This window comes from Phyllobates terribilis, unplaced genomic scaffold (genome assembly GCF_046119375.1).
Source record: "Phyllobates terribilis strain yellow unplaced genomic scaffold, ASM4611937v1 Scaffold_7__3_contigs__length_470593459, whole genome shotgun sequence".
Lineage (NCBI taxonomy): Eukaryota > Metazoa > Chordata > Amphibia > Anura > Dendrobatidae > Phyllobates > Phyllobates terribilis.
The window spans coordinates 403,652,150-403,664,453 of record NW_027362767.1 but is presented as its reverse complement, the minus strand read 5'-3'; the positions used below and the strand labels follow the sequence as shown (position 1 = coordinate 403,664,453).

The 12,304-nt window shown below is 44.9% G+C and overlaps 1 protein-coding gene across 2 annotated transcripts in view; it reads left to right on the top strand.

The window, feature by feature from the left end:
* The window catches only part of ACTN4 (actinin alpha 4), a 40,769-nt gene that overhangs the window by 13,819 nt on the left and 14,646 nt on the right, over positions 1 to 12,304 (top strand). The window lies entirely within an intron of this gene.

The window sequence follows — 12,304 nt, the reverse complement described above, 5'->3', positions numbered from 1 at the left end:
AGCATCCCTCCCATCACCGCATGTCAGGAGGCAGAGGAGCGGTTTGCTCCTGAAGAGAGATCATGAGAATAACCCAAGAAGATCTAAAATAGGAGCAGATACAAGTGGCAACACCCCTCCTGTCCTGCAGGCAACACACATGGGTATATTGGCTGCAGAAACAGATGCAAAATCTGCAGCGTAATGCAGTGCTAGCAGAGAAGAGAAGATCTTGCATAATCTCTACACTAGAGGAATAAAACCCATGGCACATTTGCATGGGTATAGAGATTTTGCAGAGGACTTGTGGTGGGATCCACTCCATGTGCATCTAGGAAGGTTTTTATTTTTGTTTTTTTCTTTTGCTTGCTTTCCTATACTTGTATAGGTCTTTTTAGGCTGTTTCATCATATATTCACCATTGAACCTCCAAAGTGAACTTGTCACATATATAGACTGCTTCAGGGACCGCAAGTGACATTTGCAGCCGAGGGAGTGAAATGACCAAACATCCTGTGTAGACAATTGAGTTTGCATGACTTGCCGCCACATCTATAAAGTAACTCTGTCCTAACTTGTGCCTTAATTGGGACATGTCCTCAACCCCCCAATGTTGGGAAGTTGGAATGTGTAATAAAAGCAGGATTGTGCCAGCATGGAGTAAAGGAGCTTTGTGTGCACTCGGCGGCTTTCAGTAAAGTCCAATTAGTGTGTGATTTGGGGGAGTGGGATGTTTCTCCAGGCTGCGCACCTCCCCTGTACTGTGTTCTGCATCACATCTCATGGAGTAATAGAAAGTGACTGCTGTAAATGTGCCAGAAGCAAGTGTGCGTTATATAAAAGTGCCCATCGTTAGACCCGTCTGCACACAGCCTGACCTCCAGTAGAGCCGCACACAATGGTCGTGGTTTGTGTTTGTAGCTTCTCGCAGGTCTGGGCTTGCACTTCTTTCGGTTTGAGGACGTCTTCTCATGAGAAACAGACCTGTTCGGAGGGCAGGGCTAGGAATCTGCACCCAGGGCTGGTTGTTGGGTGTAGCAGTCGTGAGCTGGTTGAGATGGTGATGAAACACTGGCACTGGAGAGCTGCTCTGTAAACAGAGGATCTCCAGGAGCAGAGACACTTTTTTTGCAATGCAAATCACATAGGTGGCCTCCTTTAATTATACTGGGTTGGCCAGTGAGATGTGAGGCCTTTCTCTTGTCCTTTTTGCAATCATGCAAATGCCTCCCCCATCCTGTCTCATAGGGGCTGTGTGCGATCCGGAAGTCAGGGCTTCCTTACTTAAAGTCTCCGATAAACACACTGATTACTTTCAAGGGCCCCTGTCAGCGGCCAGTTGCTTGCCAATTTTTTTTTTCCCTTCCTTAACCATCCGCATCATCTGAACATTTCTTGGCTAAACTCTGTGCATTTTCTATCTGGACTTAAAACCATACAAAGTCCGTCTTGGATTACATTGAAATGAACCTGTGTGTCTCGCAGACATTTGTCAAATTGTAGAAATCTGGCCTGGCAACGGAGATCATTAATGTGACTCCTGGACGTCGGCTCACACAGCTAAGCAAGTCAGATACTTGGACAAGTATAGTGACAACCCATGTAAGAGAGCTGTAATGGCAGCCTTATTGTTATCCATATTTCCCAGGGAAAAAAAATGTATACGACCAATATACTGTTGGCCAAGTGCACTAAAATATCATTGATTTTGAAATTTTTATTTGCCACTGATTTCTTCCTTTTCAAGCCCTACACAGAGGTAACTGATTGGCATCACTATGTGTTTTACAGACAAAATCCAAGAAAAGTAATTAGTAATAGTACATGTAAATAACATAGGATACCTAATGAACTCGATTTTGATAAAAAAAAAAAAAAAAAAAAAAAAGCATAAGCCATCCCACCACAACAAGGTAGAACCGTCCCGATAGGTACAATCTGTCTGTAGTATTAAAACCTTACCATGCGTCATACGACGTCAATGTGAATAAGGGCCGAACAGGACAAGGCTTGCCTGAGGCACCCATCCATGGGAAGCAGCTATACAGATTAAATACTAAGCTCAGAAAGGGGTGCTGTACAAAAGATTACTGGAAAATCAAAGAAAAGAGCTGGACTATAAGCTTGCTCATTTCTTTGGTTTTGCCACATTTGTTTTACCTTGAAGAGGAAGAGGGAGAAAATGCAGAATCAGTTCCCAGCTACTCCCACCTTCCATTTTGGAAAATTGTACTTCCATAACTTGGGATTTATAAATTGCTTATTAAGATCTGCATTTTGCAAGTTTAAGACATTTTGATTTTTGATGCTCTGTCATTTTCTGTTTATTGCATCACTTTATATAGTGCCAACATATCCCACGGTGTTGTACAGAGATGATCAATACTCACACATGTCCCTGTCCCATACGGGCCTATTTTTGATGTATGGGATGATAATGGAGTACTTAGAAGAAACCCACTCAAACACAGAGTACATAATACTTTGCAGGTGTTGCCCTTGGTCAGATTTGAACTCAGGACCACAGAATATTGGGATGTCGGCAACTTCTGTCTTCAACAAAAAAAAAAGGCATACGTTTTAGACAAACCTCTCTAATCTGTATGGAGCCCCAATAAAATATCAGGCATGTTTGATTTCAACATGCCTCATCCCTCTGTTCTTAGCATGAGGTACATTTCCACCAGAAATGTTTGGCAGTGGCTTTCTCCCATCTTTCAGAAGTGTTTGGAGGCTGCAGCGGACCAGTAGATTGCAGGGAGGATAATGCTGCCTTTGCTAGATAAGGGCTTGTGAAGATCAGGTACATGGGGGGGCATAATGTAAGTGCCGCACCTGTCACGCGCCTCCAGTACGGTCGTCATCTGAGCTCCTCACATGAAAGGTCTGACCGGAAGGCGTCTCAGTCGCCATTGTAAGGGCGCGGGGAGCATCCTCAGCCATGTTTGGACTGCAAGTGACTCCTGTTTCCTCCAGATACTGCCCTCCTTACTCACATTTCCTGGAGCAGCTGCTTAATAGGATTTGTCCAGTAGGATCAAGCTATGGGAATTCTCCTCATTCTTTATCCTTATTAGGCATTTGCAAACTTTTGAATTTTAGGACGAGGAAATTCTTTCTCACACTGCCCCTCGGCCGGCCGGTCCCGGCTGCCCCCCCTCCCTGATCATTCTCGCACACGTGTGTGATACTGTGCATCATCACTTCTTCCTCTTTCAGGAATTAATGTTGCTTTTCAACCTGCCACGAACGGACAAGAGTCGCAAATATTTCTAAAAAATCTCCTGTGCTGCAGCCCCAAATATGGCAAGTCTGGAGTGCCCGCTCTCGCATCGCCTAAACTTAGCGGCTCTGGAATTTCTACAGTTTTTAAATAGGATTTGTTTTACATAATATTCTAAAAAGAAGAATGAAGGGGCGATGGTCTGCGCTGGCATGCGTCTCTGCACATCCAAGATGTGTTCTCTGCAGAAGTGCACATTTCATGTTGCTTTTAGGATGTTTAATTGGCCATGTATGTGAAGGTTTCTCCTTCTGCATTGAGTGTAAGCCGCGACATCGATGGGTGTCTGCCATGATTCGTGCATGGTCGGTGCCGGCAGGAATAGGGCAGGTGCATAATGCAATGCCGTCCATGCTGACGTGCTGGAAAACCCTTTAATTCCTGCTGTCAATCTTGATGGGTCACTAAGGTCCAATAACAACCCAGAGTGACGACTGCCAGGACGGGCTGTCCGTGACTTACAAAGAAATGGTGACCATGTCTATATGTGAAGTCTTATGTATTCCAAGACCAAAATTTGGTGCAGATAGATGAGCGTAGATGTAAAATGCTTCCCTAAGCAAAAACCTACTTTCAACGTGGAAATTAGAAGCAGCTCTCAACCTCAGCGCAAAAGTTTCACTTCTGACATAATTAGAAGCAGAGGATGCAGCACAAATTCCTATAACGAATGCAGTGTTTTAGGAGTTCATCCCAATAGGCGCAGATGACCTGGAAAGACATTCTGCAAAGTCTGAACATTTCCTCTACCGATTTCAGAGCGAACTTGGTGCAGACGCAGGGTGGTGTCTATTGATGTAATAATATTATGCATATAAAATGGACAGATACTTATAAATTAAACTAACTAACCGTATGAACCCAAGGAATAAACTCTGACCATGAGGTTGGGCAGTTTTATGCCCATAACTGCTCGTTAACTAGTTTTCCATAGGTTTTGAGTGACTTGTAAGGCCTCGTTTGATTATTATTTTTTTTTATTCTTGTTGATCTGTATACTTGCATTGCCGTTTCAGTCCTGTAGACTATACTAGGTATGAGTGCTATCCGGAGAAAACACAGAACTCGTCAAAGAAAAACTGATATCTTGAGTTACGCAGACATAAGTCTAGTCTTACACAACGACCTGTAGCTGGGAGCCATTAAAGAGGTTGGATAATGATGACCTATGCATAGGATAAGTAATCCATATCAAATCGGTAGAGGTCCAACAACTGCCACCCTCACCGATTTTAGCTATTTGGAGCTCCGCGGACCGTTGTTAGCAGTGAATGGAGCCGTACTGCTCAGCACCGCTCATTGTCTCGCGGCCATCTCTGGGTTCTGTAGAACAGCTCCTATTCATTTACATCTGGCCACTGGAGCTGCAAGCAGTTAAATGATGGGGGTGCCACGTGTCGGACCCCTACTGAATAGATATTGATGACCTGTCCTAAGGATTGGTGATCAATATCTACCGTAAGTAGTGGGCAACCACTTTTTGATGCCAGATGTCACACTGCCAGATGGAGCTAATAATGATAAAAGTGGCCACACAGAAATCCTGGAGGACTGGAGCGTCACAGCGGCGCTGCCACATTCACTATTACTTTTTTTATTTTATAGTTTTGGTCCTTTTTTTTTTTTTTTTTTTTAAACCCTTCAGCCCCATTATTTAGTTTTCCATTTTGTGGGCCGACTAGAGATTCCATAGGTTTTTCGTCTGATTCATCAATTGCAACTTTTTAATAAAAAAAAAAAATCAGAAATTTGGCACAACTCCAGTCCCCCTGCCAGGCGTGTTATTCATTATGCCAAAACTTTGTACGTCTTCAAAAAAGTTTTAATAAGTATTTAAAAAAAAAAGTTTAAAACAGGGGAATTTTTTTTTTTCCCTTTGTGCCAAATTGATAAAACTCATGCGCCGTTTTGATTAATTTGGCGCACAACGAAGATCCTGATACAATTTCCCTCCTTTTATAGTTGATTTTATCTTGTTTTGTTCAGCTTCTGTGAATTCAAACCTGAAAAGTGAGAGATTTGATACCTGTGGTGACCCATCATAGCTCTGAAAACAAACATTGCAGGAGAATAGAATATTACCCACTGCACCGCTGCTTTTACCCTGGAGTACTCGTCTGGCCACTTAGCTTGAATGGATGCCTTGTAATACCATGCTTGTCCTGCAGGGGCCTCCACCAATACATTTCCTCTCACTTCTGATGGGGCAAATATAGGACGAGGAGGCTGATCCCAAACTGAAGCCTTCATTATTTCTGACCTTTGCCCCCACCATAATCTTTTTTCTTTATAAATTTGCTGGACTCCTGGCCACAGTGCTCTCCTCCCATCCTACACACCCAGTTGTTATACTTGTCTTCCCATACTAGTTTTCCAGGTTTGAGCCGGAAGTTGCAGTACGGCAGCCTGTGTAATGCCGCCGCTGCTGCTAAACCAGTTTACGAGGAGCCATTGTGAGAGGAGCTTGTTCACGGTTTGCATAAACCCAAGTATAAAAGGTGTCTGGGCCCTGCAGAGTGCAACACCGTGCACGACGGTCAGTCATTACTACACTTACTGGAAAGGAAATTGTGTTTCTGTAAAACCGCAGCCTTTCTACATCACCAGTGCGGAGGATGCAGAGCAGATGGCCGCACTGCACGTCTGTCTACACCTGCAGTGTGTGTAATGTTCACTATGGTCCCAGACACAGATCTGTGCACATCAGCTCCATCCTAAAGTTTCATTGAAGCTGCATGAATGCAACGTGAAAAATAAATGTTGTCATGTTTATCAATGTGTTTGTGATTTAAAAAACCGACAAACATGTTATATAGCTTGTGGGGAAGGCGGCGCTGGTTGTGGGGCGTCGCGCTGGGTGCAGGCGCCGCGACTGTGTCCGTGGGGCGCCGCGCTGGGTGCAGGCGCTGTCTGCAGATTTGGTGCATCCTTGACTATGTGAAAACCACAGAAGATGTAGTTCCTGGTGATGATGCAGCCCGGCCTCCTGATCTGTCATTCAGTTTGCAGAACTATCTTGTTTAATAGTTGGCAATATTCTTTATATTCTTTACCTAGACCTATTTTATTGGGTTGATCTATATTTATAGGGATGCAGGTTCCTCTTGCCTGACCAAACAGGCTAGTTCCTATAAGAGGTATATAGACGTGCCCATCGGATCGCTGACAGCTATGAACTTGTTCAGACTCGCTCAGACTCCCCCCCCCCCCCCCCCATTAGCAGGAGAACTTGCATCAACCAGACGTGAATGTTTAGCACAGGACAGATCTGACATCTTTTCTACCTAAGTAACAAGGGCTGGGGCTTGTTATCAAACATGGCTGCTTTTAAAAAAAAAATAAAAAATGTTAAAGCCTCTTTCTCTGGTTTCTAATTTGCTGATGATCATGAGTGCGGACCCCATTCTGCACTCGCTAACCCTGTGCTGAAATCCAGTTTCAGGGGTCTGCTTTGTGAAGGGAGTTTCTTAGACCACGGCTTCATCATGTCGTGGATGGTGATTGATTGCAGCGGTCACTGATGGGTGGGAGGCCATGAGACTTACAGTATTAGCAATGGCCTTTGGAGGTTTTGAGCAGGACCATTTCATTTTGGCTGTATGGTCTAGACTCTTATAGTAACTGATAGATATTTTCGCCTGTAGCGGAGTTTGGCGGCCGCGTCCTGTGACGCCCCTCATCCCCGGTTCTCCTTCCTAATGTTTCTTTCCAGCATTCCTCAGATGTCACCTACAGGACAGGCTTGGCTTTCTCCTGTCGTGTCTGTGTGCATTAGCCTTTACATTTGTATACATTTGATGCATAGTTTCCATCCGCTCATATGAATCCCTAATGTTTCTGTAGTGCACACAAAAAAAGCACTTTTTTTTTCTGTCCAAAATGGAAATTACAAGCGTCGTCCTTGCAAAAAAAATAAAAAATCTTGTGTCAATGTTTCTAAGTTTGCAAACCGTGAGCACATTACAGCGGAAATGCTCAGCGGCAGGAAATATTTGTTTGCTGGGCCGGGGAGAGGCTGGTTCTGGATGTCCTGCTAATAGGGCTTCATTTCAACACCTCTTAGCGTCTGCGGAGCGGAGACATGGCTGAGACCGTTTCCCATTGTGGGGGTTAAACATATCTGCGTGGGAGACTGCATGTAACTTCTGTGAATCTGGGGGCCACGGCCTGCGATTTGTGGTGGAGTGCTGTCCCCGCACATTCCTGGCCTTCCTGTCCTGTGTGTTTAACATTCCTCATGTCACGGAGGGTTTTCGGCTTGATTATGTCTTGATCTGCTTGTTTGCTGGTCGCTGTTCCAGCCAGGAAACACTACATCATTCTCTGGGAAAAAAAAAAACATATTTCTAGTTCTGTTGTCCTGAGTTTTCCCAAAAAAGAGCATCTCATGGTGGCAATCCTCCTCCTCCTCGAACTACGTGAACCCACTGATTTCCTGCCGTGCCTCCACCTTCCGAGTGATAAGGTGCTTACCGGGTGAAGCAGGACTTTTATATGATGGGGGCTTGTGTTTCCTGCCGCACCTTTTTTGTGCTCTGGGTTCTAATAAGAGTCCAGGATGCTGGCGGGTACATGGCTGTCACATGGTTTTACTCTTAAAAGGTTCAATCAAAGTTTTATTTATGAAATGAATGAAATGCAAAAGAGCAAAACTTCTTTCATGCCGTCAGTTCCTTTGAGTGCTCCCTCCCATTGATGACCATGGAATATGTCAATGTCCTTTTGTCCCAACCACCCTCCATCAAAATGCAACTGTTTGTCCAGCAGGACAGCGCACAGGCCAGTAATGGGTCTAGATTTATAAGCAGGAGCTTTTTGATGCCACATTCATGGGAATCTCCCTGCAACCCCCTCTTCTCCTTGTTCAGATGAATGACTGATTTCACGACTTGCCTGTGCCACATTCCTCCTGGCTGAGCTAATGCCAGCCACACTGGTTAGCCGGGGGGCAGGAAGGGTGGGGAACAGCTGGCCTCCTCCATTTATTCACTACCTTTTCTTACCTGAACACAGCACCCCTAGAAATGGAGCGAAGTCCTTGCTATGTAACATAGGCAGCTGCTTTTCTGCCATATTAATGAGCTTGTCGCATCTTCTTTCTTCAGGTGCTCCTTGTTCCTCAGCCGCCTTCCTAGTTTGCGGTGTGCTCCTGATAATTGACAGTGAACTTTATACTCTGCCATGCTGCAAGCAGAGAAATTCCTTCCTCTGAAGCATCGGAGGAACGTAAGGGCACTGAAGCTCTTTAGCAAAGAGCTTGTAAGTGCTGCAGTCCTTGCCTAGGAGACCGGCCACTGTTGCAATATATCAGCGGTGGCCAGTCTCCTAAGCAACAATGTTCTTAGCTGCATACATTGTAGTACATGAATTCTCCCTCCTTGCTCTCCAGAGCTTGGCTCCGGAGTCCCCAGTACATGGATTAAAAAATGATGGGACTTCCTTTTAGCAGGAATATCCTAATAAAAGAATGAGACCACTCCCCAAGGGCACGACAAACTCTACAGTGCTGGAGTCACTGGTGTAAATCGTCTCCGGACCACACGCATCCCTTTCCCCTTGTGTATGTGACCTGCGTTCTGGGTTATACGTGGCCTGATGTATGCATTATTCCTCTCCTATATATACTGGCCATTCGGGGGCAGTTTACTAGTATGTATTATGTATGCATTATTTGTTGTGCTGTTGCTTCCTCTTGTATTAAGACCACTTCTGTTCTGGATCAGTATTAGTCAGGTTATTTTATTTTTTTGCATGGCTGTTCCAGGAGGTCCCTATGGTTTGCAGCTGCAGATTCTGTCATCAGTCATTAATTGAACCATTCACTGTCATCCGAATAGGCGTGCAGGGGGGTACAAGTCACAGGCAGAAAACCCGGCTGCTCTGAAGCTGACCAGGTCTTTGGGTCTGACCAAATTCGGTACCCTGTGCTCCTTCGGTGTCCCATTGCCTCTCCTAGCAGCAGTGAGGGACGCAGAAATTGGGCCAGCAGTGCAACAATGCCGCTGGTCCAAACTGTCAATCAGGAGCGCACCGCAGCCCCCTTTCTTCCCTCCCTCCCCGGCAAGCATAAAGCCGGAAGGCACGGGAGCGGTGCTCTTCTGAAGACACAACTTGAGAATAGCTCTTTATAAAATATGTCCAATCTTAAATAGACAACTAATTTGTATCTGACTTAAAGGATTTGCACACCTGTATATGAGACACTCGTGCATTTTTCTTTTTTTTTTCTTTTGAAGCACAGAGGGTCGTGGACACGGAGTGAGCAGATTAGGTGTGGCATGCAAGTAATGAGCACAGGGCAAGTCCTTGCATAGAGTACAGGGTGTGTACACGGAGGAGGGGGAAGTGACTGCAGCCGGTGGTTCACATTCCAGACACCTCACCTGCCCCCTTTCTCAAGGACGCCCCTATCCTACTCGTGAAACTATGACCTGGAAGGTGCAAGAATGTCAGGAATTAGAGTATTTGCGTGCTCTCGCTGGGCAGGTCTCCCAGTTAAGGGGACAGGGTGTTGTAAAAGAACAATGGAAAGTTTCTGATCCGCAGGTGAAAGAATTTTGTCAGTGCAATATATGAGTAAGCGAGTGCCGTAACAGGTGCCGCATCCAAAAGATGTCCTCACCACCCCGCCATATTGATGTAATAAAGGGCCGGGCCTCTCACTGCAAAGGTGTTCACACCTTCCTAACCCTGCCATTGCCGCAATGTGAAACCTGAATCAGTGCCACCTCCTATAAAGATTAATGATCACTAATCTAAGCCTCGTCAGGAGCTGCCATGCAGGGGTTAAGCTGCAGGCATTGTATTTTCTGCCAGCAATAATTGTGCGCCTATTTCAGGAGACGTGACTCAGTCTGGAGTTAGGGAGGATGGGGGCCCCAGGAAATGACCCAGAATGTTTTTCTTACTAGAGGTCTCCTGACTGGCACCCACCCTTGCCTCTGCCCAGATGGCATGTGTTGGGTGGTGCCCATGTCATGAGATGTTCTTTTCATGTCCGGCACAGATTCAGCGACCTTTCTGCTCCTTCTTACCAGCGCACCATACTGTGAATCATTTATTCTCCAGGCCGGGGATCTTAGTGTAATAATTTACCCAGCACCAGCTTCGCTATGTGACATCTTACCAACGAACGTAAGCATTTATGGCACGTAGTAAAGGCTGTGTCCGTCGCCCCAGGCTGATGCCGCAGGTTTCAATGAAACGCCTATTTGTAGACTGGATCATTGTAAAGACTTACAGGTTTATAGACATTGGGGTTAGGTTTGGAATATAAATAAGTAGGAATATTTTACAGAATAGCAAGTGATTGCAAGTCATAGTCGCATTGTATGTAATGGGGAATATATTATAATAATAATCTTTTATTTTTATATAGCGCTAACATATTCTGCAGCGCTATACATACATTATCGTCGCTGTCCCCATCGGGGCTCACACTCTACATTCCCTATCAGTATGTCTTTGGAGCGTGGGAGGAAACCGGAGAACCTGGAGGAAAGCCACACAAACACAGGGAGGTGTTGTCCTTGGTGGGATTTGAACCCAAGACCCCAGCATATATGCTAGTTTCCACCTAAAAAAGCCAAGTTACAAGTGTCCACCCATTAGGTGTTTTAGCGTTCTACATACCCTGCATTGACTTAACTTAAGATCCCGCTGGTCCTTTTATATCTTGTATCTTTGTAGCATTTTGGCAACATATTATGGTATATAGAAGTAACAGGCGTGACTACAGGTGCCTGGATAGTCCATTTTGACACCATCATTATAAATGGATTGGAAATAAGTTGTTTTTTATGTCTGCTCCTTCACTAGCTGACGATAAAGTGCTTATTTTCACCAAGATATTCCTTACATGCCACCCCCAAAACAGTCATTTAGGGAGGTGCAATAAGCTCCTGCCAAACATCCCTGGCAGCTGCTTATCTCCCGGGAGGATAACAGGATTGGCAATGTTGGGGATAAGCCGGGAGGCCCCCATACACATGAGGGAACTGGTTTTGCGAAAATCAACCCGCTTTCCTCTGTGCATGCGGGTTTTTTTCTTTTAACTGCTCAGGTAGGTCTAGACCTGAGATGTCAAACTCAAATACACAGGGAGCCGAAATAAAAATACTTGGACAAAGTTGCAAGCTGACCTTGATATCTATTAAAAAAATGTCTAGAATTGAGGAAGTTTTTCCTAATTATCAAATATAACTATGAACTTTTTCATATAGAAACAAACTTAAAGGGGTTGTCCCATGAACAAAGTACAGTACATCTTAATAGATCTTAGAATAAAATAAACATATTCACAGATGGAGCGTACTGGAATAATATATGTTATGTAAGAGTAAAAAGCATATGGCCCAATGGCCTAATTTATATATGTAATCACGAAGGCTGAAAAACCTTGAATTAATAAATAATATAGTTACTAAAGTATGATGCCAACAAAATGCCCACCCGCCAACAAATTATACCCCCACAGTGAATTTCTCCATATGCACGATAGTATGACCCTACTGTACACCTCTCCCCCATCCCAACCAAAGTATGGTGACCTCAACTACATATGATGCCCCACATAGTCCGCCACACAGAGTGATGGGCCACACATAGTCCGCCACACGGTATAGTGGGGATGGTGCTGGTGTCGCAGGCCAAATATAATCACCCCATGGGCCAGATTTTGACATGTGTGGTCTAGACGTACACACAGAGGGTAAATCCACTACTTTTAGGGGATGACTTACTGACTACTGGGACCACTGCTGTAGTCTATGGGACTGGTACAGATGACTGTACAGCGCTGTGTATATTCACCAGTCTAATGAGCTATGGATGAGAGCAGTGGTCTGCAGATGCAGCCTTTGCTATATTCAGAGGGCCTCTCCTTTGACGGTGGTCCCAGAGATCAGCTCGTTATCGTCACCTATTTGCTGGATAGATGACGTCTTAATATCCCAATAAGCGAGTTATCTGCTGGGCCGAAACATCTATGGATGACAACTCTCTGAAGTGTATAGGGGGCTTTAGAGTATGGGGAAAATCAGT